The sequence below is a fragment of the Mandrillus leucophaeus genome, unplaced genomic scaffold, assembly GCF_000951045.1.
Source record: "Mandrillus leucophaeus isolate KB7577 unplaced genomic scaffold, Mleu.le_1.0 Scaffold178, whole genome shotgun sequence".
Lineage (NCBI taxonomy): Eukaryota > Metazoa > Chordata > Mammalia > Primates > Cercopithecidae > Mandrillus > Mandrillus leucophaeus.
In genome coordinates, this window is record NW_012101787.1 from 1,667,501 (window position 1) to 1,691,263 (window position 23,763).

A 23,763-nucleotide genomic window follows, 5' to 3' on the forward strand; every position below is an offset into this window, starting at 1 on the left:
TAAATTGCAAAGCTGTTAATTTCAATTTGCATTGCAAGCCACCAATCAGTGTGAAATAAATACTGGAAGATGATACTGTGATGAATCTGAACTCAGAATGATTTTTTACTTTCCAACACACTCTGGGGACATTTGGCAATGTCTAGAAAACATTTTTGGTTGTCACATTTGTGTGTAGGGGCATTACTCCTAGCATCTAGTGGATTGAGGCCATTATAGCATGTCACTGAATGTCCTACAATGTACGAGACAACTTCTCAACAGCAGAAAATTATCCAGTTCAAAATGTCAGTACTCCTGATGTTGAGAAATCCTGTAATATCTTTTCTCCCTTCCCTCCCTCCCTTCCTCCCTCCTTCCTTCCGTTCTTCCTTTTTTTTTTTTTTTTTTTAATACTTTAGAAATGGAGGTGGTAGGTTTAAGTGGCAAATGCCTGACTTGGACAAAGGATTGTGTTGTACTGCTTTTAGTCTGTTGGATAGCTGAGCTAATTTGGTTCTTTTACTGAATGGGAAATAATTCTTGAATCTAATAATAGTAGCCTTGAATTTTTTTGGTTGCCAGTGTGTCTAGTGTTTTTACATTTGTTTTGGCTATGAATATATTTCTTACTAAAATTAACTTAATCTGGACTTTATATAATCCTGGATTGTAACAGGTTTCCTAGTGTGAATTCCCTTTATTGTTGTATATGTTAAATTAGCTATCTCAGAGTTTCATGGTTTATATCTATCAAAATCCTTTTCACATTAATTTTCATTTTTGATTGTTACGAACAGTCCATAAAATGTGTAGGGCGTGTATTATCCTCACTATTAGACCAATGAAGAAACAGACTTAGGTTAAATGACTTTCCATATGTGTTAGCAAGTTAGTGATGAAAGCAAATCTAGAACTGTATACCTAGCAATCTTTTAAAGTTATCAGTTATTGTTATCCCATTTAATCTTCTTGACAGTACTGTGAAATAGAGTTATTACTCTCATTTCATAGAAAAGGAAACTGGTTTCGAGATACTAAATAACCTATTCAGTGTCACCCAACTCATAATGTAGTTTGGCTGTTTCCACTGAGCTGTTCTGTGTCTTCAGATATTCTCCAATAAATAAATCTGACAATTTCTGGATAAATTCACAAAGTCTTTGCCTAACTTAATTTTAGGTCTCTTGATACTTATGTTGCCACTTGAATCATTGGTAATTCAGTGTTTGTAAGCCTATTCTAATTTGACTTAACTAGAAACTTATCTGAGTTTTGGTAAACCGTACTTGCTGAGTAGGGGAGAACCATGCTTGCAGAACATGGTCCTTTAAACACGCAGAGATGTTTTTATATAGGGTTTTGAGGAAGCACAGTGTTTGAGATTGGCTGATTTTGAAAAGTGCAAAAATTTAAAGATTAGCCAGCTTTAAAGTTAGAGTTTAGAGACTGACGAGCTTTGAGGAGCAAAGGTACTGAAGCGGGCAGTTGCTGATTGGCTTACTTTGTTGACAAAGTACTTACGTGGAAATGTTGAGTAGACTTTAAGGATTGATTGGGGTAGAGTTAAAACTGGTTTTGTGGTTACTTGTTTCCAGCTCACGACTAGAGCCAAAGAACAGTCTTTTCCTTTCTTGAAGTTGAAGAATACGTACTTTTTATGTCAAACATGTTAATGTTAGCCATGGCGCTAATATAATATACTTTTGATTTTCCTTTTCTTCTGAAACTTAAAAGAAAATTGGATGTACAACTATCACTTGTTTTCTATCAATTTCAGGATAGTATATTTGGAACCCAGGCTGCCTCAAGGATTATTTTTATATATAGTTCAAAAGGTAATATATTATTTGTGGAAATATATTAATGCTTTAAAAATTATGGTGAAAGCTGTGTTGCTTTTATGTCTATTTTTTTTTCTCTTGTGGGAGTGTGTTGTATTATGTGCCTGCCAAAATTAGTCTTGATAGATGCCAATTATAGATCTAGAAGTGTGTTTTTGCTGTTATTAGAGATACATTTAGAAGTGATTACTTTTTGAAAGTTATTTGGAAATTATTCTTATCAACATTATGAAGGATTAATGATTATATTGCATATATTTTACAGAACAAGGCAAGCAAAATATTTTAGTATTTGCAAATCATGTCACTATAATTATTATATCATAGTACCATTTATATAAAGTATTAGGTTGGTGCAAAAGTAATTGCGGTTTAGGACCATGAATTTTAAATCATAAGTAGGCTCAGACACATCTTTATTAATCAGAATAGGAAGCATTATAATCAACGTATTTTTGCCAATGAGAAATAAGTTTGTTCATTCCCATAGCTTAAAAATTCATGCTTTGGGATTTGGAAAGCGTTTTCTGCATTCCAAAAACCTGCTGGTTTTGGAAGCATTTTCCTTTCAAATAGTTGTCGAGATGCTTGAAGAAGTGGTAGTTGACAAGAGGTCAGGTGAATATGGCAGATGAGGCAAACTTCATAGCTCAATTCATTCAGCTTTCGAAGCGTTAGTTGTGTGTCGTGCGATTGCGCATTGTCATGAAGAAGAATTGGGCCCTTTCTGTTGACCAACGCTGGCTGCAGGTGTTGCACTTTTCAGTGCATCTCATTGATTTGCTGAGTGTACTTCTCAGATGTAATGGTTTCACCAGGATTCCGAAAGCTGTAGTGGGCCGGGTGTGATGGCCCACATCTGTAACCCCAGCACTTTGGGAGGCCGAGGTGGGTGGCTCACCTGAGTTCAGGAGTTTGAGACCAGCCTGGCCAACATTGCGAAACCCCATCTCTACTAAAAATACAAAATTAGCCAGGCATGGTGGCATACACCCATAGTTCCAGCTAATTGAGAACTGAGGCAGGAGAATCGCTTGAACCTGGGAGGTAGAGGTTGCAGTGAGTTGAGATCGCACCGCTGCACTCTAGTCTGGGTGACAGAGTGAGACTCCGTCTCAAAAAAAAAGAAGAAAGCTGTAGTGGATCAGGCTGGCAGCAGACCACCAAACAGTGACTCTGACCTTTTTTTGGTGCAAGTTTGGTTTTGGGAAGTGATTTGGAGCTTCTTCTAGGTCCAGGCACTGAGCTGGTCGTCACCAGTTGTATAAAATCCACTTTTTGTCACACGTCACAATCCGATTGAGAAATGGTTCGTTATTGTTGTGTAGTATAAGATGAGATGGCACTTCAAAATGACGATTTAAAAACATTTTCCCTCAGGTCCTGAGACACCCACTTATCCAGCTTTTTCAACTTTCCAATTTGCTCCAAATGCCAAACGACCATAGAATAGTCAACATTGAGTTCTTCGGCAACTTTTCACGTAGCTGTAAGACGATCAACTTCAATGATTGCTCTCAATTGGTCGTTGTCAACTTCTGATGGCCGGCAATGATGTTCCTCATTTTCAGTCTCCTTTGCAAAACTTCTTGAACCACCACTGCATTGTACTTTTGTTAGTAGTTCCTGGGCCAAATGCGTTGTTGTTGTAAGTTGTCTCTGCTGCTTTATGAACCATTTTGATCCCGAATAAGAAAATCACTGGAATTCGCTATTTGTCTAACATCATTTCCATAGTCTAAAATAAACATAAACAGCAAGTAATAAATCATTAGGAGCAAAAACATAAAGTGAGAAATGTCCATTAAAATGATATGTAACATAGCCACATTTATTTCAAAAATGTATTCCAATATCAAATGGCAAATTCCAGCAATGCAAAACCTGCAATTAATGTTTGCACCAACCCAATATTTCAGTTGTTTAACATTTATTTAGAATATTTTTCTTTTTCAGAATGAAATAAAGAACTGCTGTACTATCTATAACTATTTACTCTGTGACAAAACTTTTTCTAAATTGATCTTTCACAGTAATATTTTAAATTATTATTTTCCTATGGAGATGTTAAAATAAATTTAGGGCATTCATTATCTTAGAAGTTATAGAAGTCAGAATGAGTTTTTGGTGTAATTTCTTTTTTGTATTGAAGTTTTGTTTTTAAATGCCCTAAGTGCTGTCTGTATTTACATATGTAATAAGCTCATAACATGTTAAAAAATGGGTGCTGTTGTAAGCTGAGATCACGCCACTACACTCCAGCCTGGGTGACAGACTGAGACCCTGTCTCAAAAAAAAAAAAAAAAATTGTTGCTGTTGTTTTTATATGCAGCCTCTATTTCCTTCCTTAATCTACAGGTTTTGTGTCATACCTTCATTCCTGCCTTCCAGGTAGGAATAATCCACTGTTAAAACTATGTTTGTGATTTAGATATTTTTATGGGACAACTCTTTAAAAATGTAAAGTCTGATTCTTGTCTCTGTTGACAGACCAAATTTCTGAACTGTATGATAGTCAACCTTAAGAGGTTAATCTTAGCCTAGTGTGAAAATTAATACTATAGCTAATATATTATAAAATTACTTATATATTATGACATTGACATTATGAACAATAAGTAATATTGTTTTTGACAGAGCTGTTGTTTAACTACTAAAAGATATTGAAATATTGTTGTCTTTAACAGTTAAAAACTTTACAAATTTATACTAAGGAGAAATAAGAAAAACCTTTTTATCTGGGAATGCAAGCTCCTTTAAATTTTCAGGCCCAGAAAGGCATTTAAAATGTAACAGCAGTACATCTCATTCCCCATAGAGCTAAATAATGACCCCTTCAAGCTGCTTGCTATTGGGGCTCCAGACTAACTGACGCCAAGTACCCATAAAATGCCATGTATGCTGTAGTTCAACAACATATACCCAATCACCAAGCAATGTTATTTTTGTAAACCAATGAGAATTTCTGATGAACAGCTTTTGTAATTGCCCCCTCTCCTGATTCGTCCTTTGTTTCTTTAAAAACTTGAGACTCTCTTTTGTTTTCTGGAGCACTCAGCTAGGCAACTTGGAAGTTTCGTCCCTGGCTGCAGTCCTCAACCTTTGTGCTTGAATAAACTCTAAACTACAGTCTGACCCTTTTGATTATTTTAGGTTCACACTAAATATGTACTTAAAATTCTTAGGAAAAAACTGATTCCTGAATATGGTTACTGGGATTATTCTTGTTATCTGCAGTATGAAGTAAATGGATTTGAAATGTGTTTTTCTCTGTGTACATGCAGTGAAGAGTTGGGCTCTTATTTGCCTAGTGATATGATAAAGAATCCTAGGTTTGGTTATCTTTTGTAGTAAAATGAAAAAAAAGAGTTACATGTTCTTCAATAAAAGACTTATTTTCTAGTTTTTGCTAGTATAATGGGTAAAATGGTAGCTCAAATTTTAATTTGCATTTTTTTAATTACTAATGAGTGAGAGTAAGATTCTCTTCATTCACTTGTATGGATTTCACTTACAGTTCCAAATTTAGCAAATAAAAATACAGATACCTTGTTAAGTTTGAATTTCAGGTAAGCAACAAATAATTTTTTAGTGTAAGTGTGGGCCATGCGATATGCAGGACATACTTCTACAAAAAACAATAATTATTTATCTGAAATTCAGATTCAGTGGGACATCCTGTATATTATCTGGCAAACTTAAATTCAGTTTCTGTGAATTGTCTGCCTCTGCCTTTTTGTCAAATTTTCATTTGCACTTTCTATCTTTTGGTTGTTGTTTTTGCAACAGTTCTTGGCATACACTGGATTTTAATCCCTTGCCTTTGTTAGATGTTGCAAACATATTCTTCCAGTCTTTTGCCTATCTTCTAATTTTGTCTGTGGTGTCCAATTCATCAAAGTTGATGCCATCAAAATTTGTCTGTGTTTATGCTTTTGAGATCTTGAATAAATCTTTCATCATCCCAAGGTTGCAAATATGTTATTTAACTTTTTCTTTCATTAGCATTACAGTTTTATACATTGGTTTTTAATACATTTGGTATTTATTTTATGGGAAGAATATTAGGACATGAGGTTAGAGAGGCAATGAAGGGGCACATTGTGTGAAGACTTGTTGGTCATTGTGAGGACTTTGGTTTTTATGCTAAGTGAAATAGGAAGCCCCTGGAGCGTTTGGAACAGAGGGTGCCATTGTCTGAACCATGCCTTTAAAGAAACTGATGACTATGGAGAATAGATTGTATGAGAGTGTGGCAAAGACTGCTAATTCTGCTCCAATATCTAATTCCTCCTTTCTTTTACTACCAGAACCCTGTTGGTTTAGCCAGATACATGGCTATGCACATAGAGACTGTTTTTAAACTCCTCCTGCCAATAAGTATGGCTTTGTGATTAGGTTTGGGCCAGTTAGATAAGAACACAAGTGATATGTGAAAATTCTGAGTTATCTTTGTAAATATAAGGTGCTTGTCCTGAACTTCGTCTGCCCACCTCACTCTCTTTCCCCCTAACTGAAAGCTGCAGCAGCTAGAATGACAACAGTTACCTTGAACCTAAAGATCCCTCTGCCTGGGTCGTGAATGACCTTGGAGAGCAGAACCAATGACTACTCTCCATCTTCTCCCTGACCATCTGCCTATCTGTCTCTTGTTTCAAGGAAGAGAATAAACTTCTTTCTTGTTTTAGCCACTGGTTTTTGGCATCACTTTATTACAGCAGCTTAGCCCATAGCCTGTATAGTACAAAAATTGGCACCTGAAATGGTGTTCCAGAATTAAAAAGCTAAAATGTATAGCACTGGTTAAGTGGTTGGTCGACAGACAGTAGAAAACGTGTTATAGGCTAGAAAACTGGTGACCCTTATTACGTGGTGGCAAAATGTTCAGTGAGACTGTCATCTCTAATAACTTGGAGGAGAGTCAATTTGTCTACCCAGTTTGTACCTCCAGGGAGGTAGTTAGAAAGAATCAGACTGCTAATATGAGTTGATTAGTCCTTGCCAGTAACTACAAGAGGGCGTCAAATGAGAGAACAATTAGCCAGTTTGCAATTAGAGTTGAAAGGGAGTATATAGTTTTTAGTTATATAGCTAAAGAAGGTTCTCTCTGCCAATGGCCTGTGGTCTGAATTGACTGAGAGGCCAGTAATATGGGGCACTGCAGTGTTGGAAAAAATTGCTTCTCTATGCCAAACAGCAAGAGGTAAGATAGTCATTCTCAGGAATCTCCTGTTAGATTTTCTTGGCCTGACAGTGGCAGACAGTCCAGGCAAGGTTCAAATTAAGGATTTGCTTTTCCACCTCAACCAGTCATTTCAACTATGTAAAAGCTTCAGTTATAAATACAAAATCTCAGTTCCCTACAACAACAAAGGTTTATTTCTTACTCATGACATGTTAGTTGTGGCTGTGTTCCACATACTTTGTTACTCCAGTGTTTAAGCCAAAGGAATAAGCCTGTTTGGGACATTGCCTTTCTTGTGACAGGCAAAAGAGATATGGCAGAACCAGTGTCTTAGAAGTGGCACGTGTTACTTTTGTTCATATTTTATCGGCCAAAGCAAGTCAAATGGCTAAGCCTGAAATCAGTCAGGTCAGAAGGGATATCTCAAGTCACATGGCCTGTCCTGATGTCAGTGGGTTGGAGTAGTATAAGCCTCCTGATGTGAATCAGATAATCTCAAGGTAGCTAACCTTCAATCAAGAGAGGATTGAAGAGAGGGAGGAATGGCTGTGTCACAAAACAAGCGAGTTGACAAGCTTAATATCTATGACCAGATTAAATCCTTAGTTGTGGTTACTACTTTCTTGTGGAACTGACTGAGGCAAACAGACCTTTTGAAATTTTTAGGAGATTATGTTGCCAAAGATCCCATAAGTTTGGCTTGCAAAAGCCTCTGATGGTTTGATATTGTTTGTCACCTAAAGCAACCCTTGGTCCCAAATTTGCACCAGCAGTAACTAGGCTATTAGATCTTTGCTGTCCTCTTGGAGCATGTACTCTTCCAAGTCTGCTTCATGTATGACCAGAAGTGATAATGGAAAGGAAAAAATCTTCCAAAGGCAAAGCTAAGACTGCCAAGACACCTGGACAAGGGTCTTCCCCTCAGAGAATAGAATCTGAAATGAACCAAGGGACTTGCCTTCTTGCTAGAGCAGAGATACTTTGCAATTCCTTTCTAGAAGTATTTCATCTTTGATAAAAATAGGTGTTTGCTATTCTTTTATTTTCAGAATGGGAGACTTAATTGCATTAATCTCATTTGTATTCCACAGTTGTATTTTGGGTGTAATGGTGGTGGTGGAGAGCAGAGGTCATACTCTTTTGTTAGTTTGTGGGCCAGTGCACTAGGAAGGAGCTACATGGATGTGCATGGGTTGAAGAGGGCTGTGTATTGCCCAGAGACCTAAACTTTAAGCTAAATCCAATAACTGGATGAGACTTCAAGTTATCCCTTTAGAAAGGAAATGACTATTCCAGAGTGGGAAGAAGGATGCTCTCCTACCTTTGATACGTGTTTAGCTAGGCACATAACCTCTACATAGAAATTGTATTTCTTACACTCCTTGTAGCCAGATGAAGCCACATTTCTAAGTTTTGACCAGAGGGATGAGAGTGGAAGTGACATATGCTACTTTTAAAAGCATATTTGTATTAAAAAAGCAGCTTGTTAGTCATATTCTTTTCCCTCCCATCCCCATAAATGAAGCATTGGTGAGTTAGCTTCAATCATGCATCTGAGGGCAGTGCCCCAAGGAGTGGTAAGAGAAGACAGGAGGAATCTTAGTCTCTGGATGACGTTATGGAGCAAAGCTACTTACCTTCCCTTGACCACTTGTCTGCCTCTTGACTGTAACATGAGAGAGAAATAAATTCTTTTTTTATCTGAGCCACTATATTGGTCTTATTACAGGAGTTTAGCTTTTATCCTAGTTAATACAGATGGCAATGATGTAAGCAGGAAACAAATATAGAATGTTAGATTGGAAATTATTCTTGATTTTTTTCAGTTGAAGCTTTTCATTTATGTATTCTTTCTATGAAAATTTATTTTTCAGATTGTCTAATTATACCAACAGTTTAGAAAGAAAGCTCTTACTTTAACATCACCCCTGTTATAATTATGCTATATTTCTTTTTATTTTCATAAGTATATGCTTTACATATTTATATTAAAATTTTATATCCTGATATTTTCATGTGATATCTATTTTCTTTCTTGCTTTAGAGTTCTTATATTGCCTGGTTATTATTGTATAACACTCAGTTTTACTGTACTTAAAATTTTGTTATTATTGGTCACTGTGGACTAGTTATGTCCCCTCAAAATTCATATGTTGAGGCCCTAACCTTCCACATGACAGTATTGGAGAAGTGGCCTTTAAGGAGGTGATTAAGGTTAAGTAAGGTAGTAAGAATGGAGCCCTGATGAGATAGAACTGGTGCCCCTATAAGGAGAGGAAGAGATACCAGAGCTCTCTTTTCACTTATGTGAAGACACGGTAAGAGTATGGCCATCTGCTAGCAAGGAAGAGGGCTCTCATCAGAATCTGACAGTGCCAGTGCCATGATCTTAGACTGCAGCCTCCAGAACTGTGAGGAAGTCCCAGTCATGGTATGTCATTATTGCAGCCGAAGTTGGTAGTATATTGGCATTTAGATTGCTTTCAGGTTTTCCTTCTATAAATAATGCTGTTTTTTTTTGTTTTTTTTTTTTTTTTGGAGACAGTCTCACTCTGCTGCCCAGGCTGGAGTGCAGTGGCATGATCTCAGCACACTGCAACCTCAGCCTCCCAGGTTCAAGCTATCCTCCTGTCTAAGACTCCCGAGTAGCTGGGATTACAGGCACACACCACTACACCTGGCTGATTTTTGTATTTTTAGTAGAGATGGGGTTTCACCATGTTGGCCAGGCTGATCTTGAACTCCTGACCTCAGGTGATCCGCCTGCCTCAGCCTCCCAAAGTGCTGGAATGACAGGCGTGAGCCACCACGTCCGGCCATAATGCTGTATTCTTGTAAAAATTATTTATTTGTTAAATTATCTTACATAGGACTCGAGCTGGAATAATTTTATTTTATCACTGGTAATAATGACAGAAACAATATTGATAGTAATAACAATGGCAATCAGCAATGATGATTTTAATAAAGACAGCTATGAGAATGACAAGATCAATAACAGTAACAGACTGGGTATGGTAGCTCACGCCTGTGATCTTAGCACTTTGGAAAGCTGAGGTGGGAGGATTGCTTGAACCCAGGTGTTCAAGACTAATCTGGGTAACATAGCAAGACTTTGTATCTACAAAAAAATTTTTCTTTTAATTAACTGAGCATGGTGGCATATGCCTGTGGTCTCTGCTACTCAGGAGGCTGAAGTGGGGGGATGGCTTCAGCTCAGGAGTTGGAGTTATGATCATACCACTGTACCCTAGCCTGGGTGACAGAGTCAGACTCTGTCCCTAAAAAAAAAATATATATATATATATACACAGACACACACACACACACACACATATTTATATATAATTATAACAGTAAGAACAATGACTAATATTTATTGCATGTTTACTGCATGCAGGCACTGTTTTAAGGGTTTATCTTATTTGATCCTTACAACAGATTTATGAGGTAAATACTGTTGCTCATGTTTTGTAGATAAGGCAAGTGAGCCACTGGGAGGTTGGGTACCTTCGCCGTCGTCACGCAGCTGATTAATGGTAAAGTGTAGATTCTTGCTAGGCTTTATTTGCCACAGAGCATGCTATGGACTGAATTGTATCGCCACCAAACTCGTGGAAGCCCTAATCCTCAGTGTTGATAGTAATTAGAGATGGGGCCTTTGGTAGATAATTAGGTTTAGATGAGGGCCTGAGGGTGGGGCCCTCATGATGGGAATAGTGCCCTTAAAAGAAGGGACACCGGAGAGCTTACTCTTGCTCTTCTGCTGCCATATGAGGACACAGTGTAAGGTGGCTGTCTGCCAGCCCAAAGTGGCCCTTATCAGAAAGTGACCATGCTGGCACCCTGATCTTGGACTTCTCAGCCTACAGAGCTGTGAGAGAATACATTTCTGTTGTTTAAGCCACCCAGTTAAATTTCTGTTGTTGTGGTAGCTCAGACAGAGACAAAGCCCATGTTCCTAACTGTGACATGACATGATTAGAGGTTTTTTGTTTTTTGGTTTTTTCCCCAGATCACACAGTCAGTATAGCAAACTGGACTGCAAAGAAGGGGCCAAAAAAGTGGAAAGGACACTAAGAAAGAATAATGTTGCTGAAGCCAAGAGACGGGCATTTTAAGATCAAGGATATCATTATTAAATTGATACACTTTGAGTGAATTTTCATTTAAGAAGTCATCTGTGCTTTGGGAAGAGCAGTTTTGTGTTTGCAGTCCAGATTGCAGAGGGTTAAGTAGGAAATGATGTGGGGTAGAGGAGACAGTAAAAACAGTTTAAACTCTTTTTTCAAGGCTTGGCTGTGAAGGAAAAGAGGCAAATAGGAAGTGGCAAGAGAGACATAAAGTCTGGGGATGTATATTAGTTTGGTTCATTTTTTTTAATGAACCAAATGATGGGAGAAATGTAAGCATTTATGTGCAGCGGGGTAAAAGAAGAGAAGGAGAGAGAGAAAATGTGGAGGGGGAAGTGGATAAATGATGGCATCAGAGCCCTAAGGAGGTGGATACCTGAAGTTGCAGATTTGCTTTGAGCAGGAAGTTTCTTTCCTACATCTTCCTGGCACCTTCCTCCACAGGGCCAGGAAGGAGGGAAGAATGTGAGTGTGGTTGTTGGTCAGTGAGGGTGGAGGAAACTGAGGGAGTCTGACCTAATAACCCCTCTTTTGTTTGTGTGGAGGTGATGTCATTTTCTGAGTGAAGGGGGAGTAGGAAGCTTGAAAGTGGTGGACGTTTGGGATTGAATCTGTGGGATGTGAGAGAGCCTAAGAGAGGGTTGATGGCAGCAGTGAGAAGGTTCTGCTGAGGTGGGAAGCCGTGTATTTGTGGAATTCCCAGCTTCTGTGGTTGGGGATTTTTATAAGAGTGCTCTCTAGACCAGGTATGGGATTAAACAAGTAGACGCTTACATTGGTTTAGGGAGTGTATGTGGAAGGACAAGCCAGTAAGACAGTTGAGAATTTAGGCCAGGGAGTGAGGGGTTATTAGGTCAGACACCCTCTGTTTCCTTCACCCTCACTGACCAGTAACCACACACACATTCTTACCTCCTTTCTGGCATTATGGGGAAGAGTGTCCCTTTTTCTGGGAGATCAGATTCTGGGTTACAACGGATAAGAAGTGAAGCTTGGAGGATGGTTAATGGATTAGGAAAGATAGAGAGTGAAATGGGGAAAGACTGAGCGTAACATATTTAAGGACAGAGTTGGTGTATGCAGTCATTCCTTCAATAAATGTGTATTGAGCATTTATCTTCTAGACACTGTTCTAGGTGCTATGGCCCCCTAGATCAAAACAGTGATCAAAACAAAATCTGCCCTTGTAGAGCTTAATTCCAATGGGGAGGTAGATGATTAACATATATTATGTGTATAAACATATATATATACTTGTATGTATAATTCCAGATGGTAAGATAATGTCGAAAAGAAAATGAAATCAGGGAAGAGGCTCTGAGAAGTGACCTCTGAGCAAAGACATGAATGTCATCAGGGACACAGCAATGCAGATGTCTGAGAGCATTCCAGGACAAGGAAATAGCACATATAGGTGCAAAGCTCTGACAGAGGCTTGTATGAGGAACAGCCGTGGCACTGGGGAGCATGAGTGAGGAGGAGGACAGTGGTAATAAATTAGGGCCATGATACATTAGGGCCACTGTAAGCACCTAGGATTCTATTCAAGGGTCATGAAAAGCCATTGAAAAGTTTGAGTCAGAGAAGTACTTTTCTGAAGGCTCACACTGACTGCTTTTTGGAGAGTTGATTGGCCGTGGGCAATTAAGTAATCCAGAGGGGTAGAAGGACAAGAGATGGTGGTCCACATGTAACATATGGGAATTTGAGATTTCAGCAGTTGAGTGCTTCTGGATGAGAATCTTGTTGCTATTCCTTTAAGCAGACACACCCACTCCACAATAGACATTCTTTTCTGTGGATGAACGCCTGACCCTGACCCTTGGCTTATACCACACCCTTTCCTGTTTTTGACTCTCTTCCTCTCCAGCTCCATTATTCATTCTCCCATTTTGTCCTCACCTTGTCTTTCATATCTGATGTACATGGTTGTCTTCCTGGCCAAGACTTCCTCTAGATCTAGGTTTTCAGACCTTTTATTCACAGTCTGACTTCATACTTCAGTCTGCAGAAAACTTTGATGGAAGCCCCATGTGTCAGCCAGGGGAAACTGAGTGAAAGGGGGGTCAGAAGTGCAGTGCTCTGCCCACTTGCTGTTGTCCTCTGACCTCCAAAGCAACTTTGAGACGCCTTCTGAGAACCTTTAGCCTGCCAGCTCACAGTGTGGGAAAGCCCCAGGTTGAACTGTTGCTCTTTTGCAGCAGCTCATCCCTGGGATCACCCCAGGCCATGCTCTCCCTGCTCAGCCTGTGCCTTCTTAATCCTCAGGGACCTGGCTTGCCTGACAGTGGTACGTGCAATACGAAGTGGTGTGCAGAAGGCACTCAGAACCATGAGGCATGCATGCTGCATCTTCCTGAGTGTTAGTTTTCCTCACTTGCTATTATTTAATCTACTACATTTTTATAGTAAAAATTAACATAGTTCTAATTACACACCATAAGTTCTGTCTATCCTTCTCAACAAAATCTTTTTTTTTTTTTTTTTTTTTTTAGGAGTCTTGATCTCATTTCGTTACCCAGGCTGGAGTGCAGAGGTGCAATAATAGCTCACTGCAGCCTTGAACTCCTGGGCACAAGTGATCCTCCTACCTCAGCCATGCAAGTAAGTACCTAGAACTACAGATGTGCACTACTGTTTCTGGCTAATTTTTAATTTTTTTTTCTAGAGACAGGGTCTTGCTATGTTGCCCAGGCTAATCTAAAACTCCTGGCCTCAAGCTGTCCTCCCTTCTCAGTCTCCCAAAGTGTTAGAAACACAGGCATGAGCCATTGTGTCTAGCCAACAACTTTGTTGTTGACCCTAATTAAACATATTCAATGTTTTACGCCAAGAGGAAATAGATGTATTAGAGTTTAGAATGTAATATTTCTGTACAGTTTTTAAGGAAAAAAAATAAGATATACATTTAAAGTTTGCCTGGGACACTTATGGTGATGCCTTTAGTCTTCTGGGGTTGATTAGATCCCTCAGCTCTGAATTAGGACTGCTTTGATGGAAAAGGTTAGAACTACCTGTTTAAGTTGTCAGATTTGTAACTCTATATTTTCGTTTTGTTTAATGGAGCTATTGTAATGTTTTTATTCAGGATGGAATAGGAACTGGCCATGAGTTAGTCTCTGAATCATCAGGTTTTTCTGGTTAAAGGTAAACATAAGTATTTTCTTCTTTTAGCCATGTTTAATTTTAACAAATGTCATTAAAGTAAGCATTGTTGCATTATAAAAAGGATTGATAAGGCTGGGTGTAGTGGCTCATTTCTGTAATGCCAGCACTTTAGGAGGCCAAGGCAGGTGGATCACGAGGTCAGGAGTTTGAGACCAGCCTGGCCAATGTGGTGAAACCCTGTCTCTACTAAAAGTACAAAAATCAGCTGAGTGTCCTGGCATGTGCCTGTGATCCCTGCTACCCGGGAGGCTGAGGCAGGAGAATCGCTTGAACCCAGGAGGTGGAGGTTGCGGTGAGCCTAGATTGAGCCACTGCACTCTAGCCTGGGCAACAAGAGTGAAACTCCATCTCAAAAAAAAAAAAAGAATTGATAAGAACCAGGTGATGGCCTAGATATCGGAGCAATACTCAAAAACAAGGTTGTCCTGGGACACAAAGTAAGTTTGATGCTTTTCATTTTTTTTAAAAAAGAGTATTAATTGTGTTAAGCTCTGTAATGCTTCCTCTGAGTTGAGAGTGGATCTTTAAGATAAAACATTTCTTTGTCAGGACTGTTTGCAACTAAGGAATTTAAGGTTAAGAGTTTTGCATGACACTGCCAAATTATAAGACTAATGAGGGCAAGGATTTGATCATGTTCATGGATGCTTGTGAACTAGGAGTAGTGTGGCACCTCACATGTAATACTCAGTATTTTTTGAGTGAAGGAATGAACTATCCTTGGTGTAACTGTGGAAAATATTGTTAGGTTGTATAATAGATACAGGATAGCTTCCCTGCATCTATTGAGTTGAACAAGACAGCCTTGCTGGATGTGTTGTCACAATGTTGCTATCAATATACTCTTTTAAAATAATAGAAGCAGAGGCACAGCTATATGTTTTCTTTTGAGTGCCAGTTATCAGGTCTGTTTAATCATATGCCAATTCTGTCTGCAAAATGGGGATAGCAACACACAATCTATCTAGTGCAAGTAGCTGCACTAAGATTAGATGAGGTATACAGGGTAAGAGAAAATACCTGCAAATTATATATCTGATAATGGACTTATATCCACATTTGTAAAGAACCTTTGCAGCTCAATATTAAAAAGACAAAAATACCCCATTAAAATGGGCAACGGATTTAAATAGACATTTCTCTAGGGAAGATTTATGAATGACCGATAAGCACATGAAAAGATGCTCAACGTTGTCACTCAGAGAGAGAAGCAAATCAAAACCACATAAGATGCTACTTCATGCCCACTAGTTAGCTGTAATCCAAAGAAGATAACAAGTGTTGGTGAGGATGTGGAGTGATTGGAAGCTCCATACATTGCTGGCAGGAATTTAAAATGGGCAGCCACTTTAGAAATAGCTTGACAGTTCTTCAAAAGGTTAAAACATAGAGTTACCCTGTGTTACCTAGCAGTTTCACTCCTAGGTATCTGTGCAAGATAAATGAAAACATACGTACACACAAAAACTTATACACAAATGCTAGTAACATTATTCCTAATAGCTAAACAGTAGAAACAACCTAAATATCTATCAGCTGATGAATGTATAAACAAAATGTGGTACATCCATACAATGGAATATTATTTAGCATTAAAAGCATAAAGGAATAAAGTACTGACACATGCTGTAACATAACAAAACATGCTAAGTGAAAGGAGCAGACATAAAAGGCTGTATGTTGTATGATTCCATTTATATGAAATGTGCAGGGTAGGCCAATCCATAGGGACAGAAAGTAGATTCATGAGCTAAGAGGGTTAGAGGAGAGAGATGGGGAAGGACTACTAATGGATAGGGAGTTTCATTTTGGCATGATAAAAATGTTCTAAAATAGCGGTGATGTTGGCACAACTCTGAATACACTAAAACCATGGAATTGTATATTTCAAAAGGGTAAATTGCATGGTATGTGAATTATACCTCAATAAAGCTGTTAAAAAAGAATAAGTGAGGTAATATGTGGGAATATACTTTGAGCTATTTGAAAAGATATTATTATTATTATTTCAGTTTGACTGTAAGGCCATTAAGTAATAGCAGGATGACTTAGATATTTTTCCTTGCTTGCAGGCCTGTGATTTTTATGCCATGACTCAACTTTATAAGGCTGTAACTCAGCAATATAAAATATTGAAAATGTTGAAACATAAAATGAAAACTGCTTGGTCTACTGTTTATATTTAATAGGATTTTCTCAATCAGTTAATTAGCATTAAGTAGAATGTATCATTAAGGAATTAGATTTTAGAATCGTAAAATTTTAGAGCTGGCAGAAACTTCAAAAGTCATCTAGTCCCCTCTCATTTTGCTGTGTGAGAGAGCTGTCATAGAGAGGCCAAGATGTCTTATGTCGCAGCTTTGAGTAAATTCTAGAACTCAGTGTTCTTTCTGTTGACTATTTGGTTTCAGTGCTGTTAAGAGTGTTCTACTATTAAAGAACTAACACTCTTAATAGCTATTTAAATGCTTCCTATATACTAGGCACTCAGTTAGGTACTTTATATACGTTATCTTGGTTAAGCTACACAAAGCTTATGAGGGCAGTTCATTTTACCTGTGTATTAGTTTTGTATTGTTGCTGTAATACAAAACGAAACAAACAAAAAAACAAAAAATCTGGCCGGGTGCAGTGGCTAACGCCTGTAATCCCAGCACTTTGGGAGGCCAAGGCAGGCGGATCACGAGGTCAGGAGATGGAGACCAGCCTGACGAACATGGTGAAACCCCATCTCTACTAAAAATACAAAAATTAGCCGGGCGTGGTGGCGTGCATCTGTCATCCCAGCTACTCAGGAGGCTGAGACAGGAGAATTGCTTGAACCCAGGAGAAGGAGGTTGCAATGAGCTGAGATCATGCCACTGCACTCCATGCCCTCCAGCCTGGGCCACAGTGCGAGACTCTGTCTCAAAAAAACAAAACAAAACAAAACAAAACAAAAAAACACCAAAAAAACCTTTGTGGCTTAAAACAGCACAAATTTCTTATCTTACGTTCTAGAGGTCAGAAGCCCAAAATGGACCTGACGTCCTGTTAGCAGGGCTGCCCTTCTTCCTGAAGGCTTAGGGGAAGTCAATTTTCTTGTCTTTTCCAGCTTTTGGAGGCTGCCTGCATTTCTTCACTTCTAGTCTCCTTCCATCTTCAGAGCCAGCAGTGGCTGGGCAAATCTTTCTCACAGTGCTGTTTTTCTGGTTTTGATTCTTTTGCCCCCGCTTTCCCTTTTAAGAACCCTTGTGATTACTTTGGGCCCATCTGGATAATGCAGATACTCTCGTTATTTTAAGGTCCACTGATTACCAGCCTTAATTCTGTGTGCAACCTTAATTCCCCCTCACCAAATGAGTGGAAAAAACACATTCAAAAAAATTTTTTTTTTTTTTTTAAGACAGTCTTGCCCCTGTCTCTTATACACATCTAGGTTGCTATCAATATACTCTTTTAAAATAATAGAATCCACCACACCAAGCCATTTTGCAACAGACACCACCTAGGTTACCTTCAATTCAATGCTGACATCACCTGTAGAGAGTGTCAGATCCCCCATCTTTAGGCCTCAGTCTCACAGCAAGTCTCAGGAGGCTCTACCTGTGCTTCTGACCGACCTGCTATAAATTGGAATTCCCACAGCCACCTCTTCGGGTTCATTTAATTTACTAGAGGGCTCACAGAACTCAGGCAAACACATCTACTGGTTTATTATAAAGGATACAGATGGAGAGGTGCACAGGGCCAGGCATGTGGAAGGGGCAAGGAGCTCCCTTGCCCTCCCCAGGTGTACTACCATTTGCGAACCTCCATGTGTTCAGCTATTTGAAAGCTCTCCACACTGTGTCCTTTTGGGTTTCTATTTAAGCTTCATTGGGTAGGCATGATTGATTGAATTATTGGCTGTTGGTGATCAACTTAACTTTCAGACCCTTTCCCCTTCCTAGAGCTTGGAGGGTGTCGCTGAACGTCCCAACCCTCTAATCGTGCTTTGGTCTTTCTAGTGACCATCCTCCATCCTGAAGCTACCTAGAGACTACAAACCATCAGTCAACTCATTAGCATACAAAAAGCATCACTTTGGACATTCTAAGGATTTTAGCAGTTGTATGCCAGGAAATGAGGATGTAGACCAGATATATATTTCACAATATCATACCATGTAATATAGGGTAGGCAGAGATTCCAGGGAATAAGGTATGGACACCCTTTGAGGGAGCCAATATTCTGTGTACCACATCTGTTAATAAGCTGAAGAGATTTAGGCTCAGAGAGGTTAAGTAAGTTGTCCATGGTCACAACATAGTAAATGAAAGAGCTGATATTTTAACCCAGGTCTGTTATTTATCATATGCATATCTTTCACAATAACATGATCTTTCCCACAAATGCCATTTGATCCTACTCTGGAAAAGTAAATAGGATGATGAGCATTGTTCAAATAGTAAATACCTCCTTTTTATTGTATATATTTAAGGTATACGATGTTTTGATGTACACACACAGTGAACTGGATACTACAGTCAACCAAATTAACATCAGTCATCTCACATAGTTACCCTTTTTAGTGGCAGGAACACTTAAAATCTCTTTTAGCAAAAATCTCAAATACAATACAGTATTAACTGTAGTCCTCATGTTGTATGTTAGACAGGGAGACCCCTTTATCCTGCGTATCTGCAGCTTTGTATCCTTTGAGCTACATCTTCCCATTTTCTCCCCTGCCTGCCCCTGCTTACCACCATTTTATTCTCTGAGTATTCAACTTTCTTTTTCTTTTCCTTTTTTAAGATTCCTCATATAAGTGAGGTCATGCATTTTCTGTGTCTTGCCTATTTCACTTTGCATAATGTCTTCCATGTTCATCCATGTGGTAGCAAATGGCAGGATCTCCTTTTTAAGGCAGAATAATATTCCATTTATGTATGTGCATGTGCATATATATATACACACATGCACATATGTACACACACATACCTCACAGTTCATTCATCTCTTGACAGATACTTTGGTTGTTTCAATATCTTGGCTATTGTTTCTAAATCTTGGCTAACGCTACAGTGAACATGGGAGTGCAGGTATCTTTATGAGATGGCGATTTCATTTCCTTTGGATATCTACCCACTGGAGGAATTGCTGAGTCATATGGTAGTTGTATGTTTAATTTCCTTAGGAACCCCTGTACAGTTTTTCTCAATGGCCGCACTGATCTGCATTCCCACCAACAGTGTATGAGTTTTCTCTTTTTCACACCATCACCAACACTTATCTCTTGTAACTTATTAAAGTAATAATCACATTTGCTTAATAATATCAAGCAATAGGCTATGTTATTATGAAACAGTTAAAAGCATATAGGAAATATATTTATTGATGTGGGAAAAGTATTTATGACTCATCATGACTTCAGCGCCCTTCCCAGATTTCTACTTATCACTTCCTTTCTGTTACCAGTTCCTTCCTTATCCAGCCTAGATGCTTTGATTCAAATTATTTTCCGGCAAATTCTTTCAATTCTTTTGTACCTCTTTGGTCTCTCCAATCTCGGAACTGGATGAGCTCAACTACCTGCCAGTTTTTTCACTTTAATATTATACTCAGCAGCCTTAAAATTGTCCAGCAGTCTTCCGACATGTCTATTATCTCACTCCCTCACTCCCCACAGCATACTGCCTTCATTCTTCTCAAACCTTTTAACCCCCTATCAGGTTATTTGACGTCTTAGCAGTTTTCCACACAGTTGACCACAATTGACCATTGCTGCCTTTTGGAAACACTTGTCTCTTGACCTGTGACACAAACCCTTCCCTGGTTTTCCTTCTCCCATTCTAGTTGACCATTTTCTGTCTTCTGTGTTACCTGACATCTAAAAGAGGAGAGGTTTAGTTCCCTTGTTTTTCATCTTGTACTTTTGGTTAAATATCTTTTTGTGTAAGTCTTTCACATTATCTCTAGCCCAGAGTTTGTCATCTTTAGCACTATTGACATTTTGGGCTGGAAAATTTTTTCAGTGTCGGGGGATGTCTCATGGATTGTAGGATGCTTAGCAGCATCTCTGGCTTCTACGCTGTAACTGCCAATAGAGTTCCCTCTACCCTTATTGTGACAATCAAAATGTCTCCAGATATTGCCAAATGTCTCCGGGGTACATAAAATCACCACCTGTTGAGGACTACTTATCTAGCCTGAAGCTCTCTTCTGAGGATCTGGGGATAACACCTTTCTGACATCTCTACTTGAATGTCTCTTAGGCATTGCAAATTTAACGTGACCAAAATGGACTCTTGTTTTTTCTCCCGTATGTGCTCTCCCCTCAGATTTTCAGATTTTAGATTATTTATGACCTTGCATTGGAGGTACCAATAAAAGACATTGGAGGCTTTTATTGGAGTAAACTAGGGAGCCACCAGAGAGTTTTGAGCCAAGAAAGGACATGATCTCACTTAGGTCAGCTCTTTCTTGAGCATAGACTATGACTTGGAAGACTTAAAGCAGGAAGACCAGTTAAGAGGCTACTGTGGTAATCACAGTGAAAAATGGTAGTAGCTTACACAAGGATGGCAGTAGGGCATAAGGTAAGGAGTGGCATCTCTGGTTTAGTGCTTAAACACAAATATCCCTGAGAAGAAGAATGCACTTGTACCTTCATGAAGTTAGTATCAGAGTATGCTTTGTTTTTCAGATGTTTTCTAAGAACTTGCAGGGAACAGGTTTTGGTGGATCAGAATGAGAGGACAGTAGCCAAGTTCCTGGGTTCCTCCAAGCCAGAACTTCCTGGGATGTTACTTGCAGGGATTCAGGCCATAACAGGGTTTTAAAACAAAGGACCCAATAGGAGGAGTAAGCAAGACATCCAGTACTGCCTATTCTACCTCACAATCTTACTTAGGGCTGGTCCTCCCTTGGTAAAACATGTACTGGGTGGCAGGGTAGATAGAACAATTGGAAGTCAGGAGTTTCCTTCATTAAATATAGGAAGCACATCATCTTGGGCTGGAAGGCCCTTAGCTGAAGTGAGGTGGCTATTGGCATTTGGGATAGGACAGGTTTTTGTTGTACAAGATTGCCCTACATGTCGCAAGATTCACAATAGTGTGCTCTCTCATTGTGACATCTAAAAAACGCCTCCCCACATTTCCAGACTCCCCATGGGAGTCAGACATGTTCAACTGTATACCACTGGACTGAGCCCCCTTTGCTAATTTGAAAACTGCCTTCTGTAATATGAAGTTAGTAAAAAGGCTATACATTCCAGGCCCTTAAAGAAAAACTGCATTACTTGTTTGGGGACTTAGAAGGTATCTGCTAGTACTTTAAATTAGCATTGATGTTTATTGCTGATACATCCCATAAATGTTTTCTGTCCATGTTATGTACCTTAAAATACTAATTTGTAATTCTTTCGTAGAGGTTGTAGAGATTTCAGGGCCATCTCTAAAGATACTGCAAAGGACACATGCTCTAGCTGCTCTCTTCCCAGCATTGCTATGTAAGGGAGCCTGAATGAAAATGAATCGAGAGTTTGTATGAAAAGGAATTCCCTAGCCATCTTAGCAAAGGGAGTGGGAGTAAGATTGGAAGAGGGAGGATATTGGCCTGTATGTGAATGTTTATGCACATCATGTTTTTTTGTTTGTTTTTGTTTTTATAATCAGGTCTAGCTAGTATAAAGTGCTAAATATTTTTTAATCGTATTTTTGAAAAGTAGTAGAGAATAAACAATATTCATCAGATTTGTGAAGGATTGATGACTCAGTGTTAGAGGGAATGCTCACCAAGGAAAAGATCTAATAGTTTTGAACATACAAAATGTAAGGTTTATTTACAACGAAAAAAATAACACAACACAACTGGAGGAAATGCTTGTATCAAATGTGACTAAGGGTGAACATCTATAATATCTGAAGAGGAAGTTCTCTCAAACCTAATGAAGAAGTTTTAATACATAAGTGAACAAAGTATTTTAGCAGTTAATGATTAATAAAAAGGTGGAATTATGTTTACCGTCACTGGTAATCAAAGAAATGCCTTTTAAATTAACCTTGAGTTACCTCTTCTATTCTCTCGAAAGCACTGAAAATTAAAATAACTTCCAATTCTGGAGAGGCTTTAAGGAAATGGACCCATTCACTCTAATGTGTTTCTTGTGCTACTCCCAGCCACTGCCTTTCCCTGAACATGCTGTGCCATTTGAAATTCTTATGTCTCATCTTTATGGGTCCTTCCCCTGTTCTTCATGTTGACTTTCTATCTCTTGAGAGCAGCAGTCAGATCCTGGGGGCATCCCTTCTGAGTCAGCCCTGCCAGTGAGCACTCTGATTTGCATTCGGTACTGCACCACAGTCATGGGTGTATGAATCAGTCCCTACCACTTGGCTGGGGAGTTCTTGAGGTTAGGGCTGGTCAGGCCCTGCATTAGGGTCTGGCATACAAGTAATTATTCAGTAACTATTGAACTAAATTATTGGACTTTGGTAAATGTTTTAATGAACATTTGTTAGGGTGATGGAATAATTTGATCACTAAAGTGTAATTATAAGTGTAACTTATGGCAAAATTTTGTAACCAAATACAGAATGATATGTTTAGTGTAATTTCAACTGCTTTTGAAAGATAATGTGCAGAAAATGAATTTTTAAATATTTTAAAGTTATAGATAACAAACTTTTATTTCTTTATTACAATCTTTATGGCACAATATATAATTTTTAAAATCAGTTGGCAGACTTGACCTCCCTCTCTTCTCATCAGAAATTAACCTCTGTGTGCCCTGTTCAGTTATCTGATTGAACTCTCAGGAAATAAGGTGGGCCTCCCCAGAATGTGGGCTTTTAAGGATAGCTGCATTTAAGTGGCTGAATTAGGTCCCCAGGCATGTTTGAACTTTTACTGTGCCTGGGTGCATATAACTTGAGAGATACGGTACTTAGTATTGTAGAGTTTATAAATATATTCATGTTATCAATGATAAGTTCTACAGCTTTTAATAATGTCAAATATAAATGGTAATTGATTTTTTAAAACATTTTTTGAGTATCTACCATCTGCCAGTGACTGAAATACAGAATTCCTTTGAGGAAGTCCTTGTCTGACAGGAAAGACAGACATCCATGGGCCTTTCATACAGCGAGATGAGTGCCATAATCGTGTGTTGAACAGAGTGCAGTGGGTTGTAGAGGTAATGGAGAAGCAGTTATTTCTTAGAGAGCTGGTGAGATGAGATGACTGTTCTCCAGTGAGATAACTCTTGAGCAGGACTTCAGAAGATGGGCAAAATTTTTGCAAGGTGGATAGGAGAAAAGGGAAAAAGCATGAACAGAAAGGTAGAAGTGTAGAAATACATGATGTGTTCAGAAGCCACTAAAAGATTTTGGAGAGGGATATGACATGGTTAGGTTTGTATTTGGAAAGAAAATTGAGATCAGTGATTATAACAAGGAGACACAAGAAAAGTTAATCTTTTTTTTTC

The 23,763-nt window shown here is 38.8% G+C and overlaps 1 protein-coding gene across 1 annotated transcript in view; it reads left to right on the forward strand.

The window, feature by feature from the left end:
• Positions 1–1,764: 1,764 nt before the first annotated feature.
• The window catches only part of ZNF438 (zinc finger protein 438), a 181,497-nt gene continuing 159,498 nt past the window's right edge, over positions 1,765–23,763 (forward strand). The window contains exon 1 of the mRNA XM_011977317.1: positions 1,765–1,817. The gene's annotated coding sequence lies outside the window, so the exon portion shown is untranslated. The remainder of the gene's footprint in view (positions 1,818–23,763) is intronic.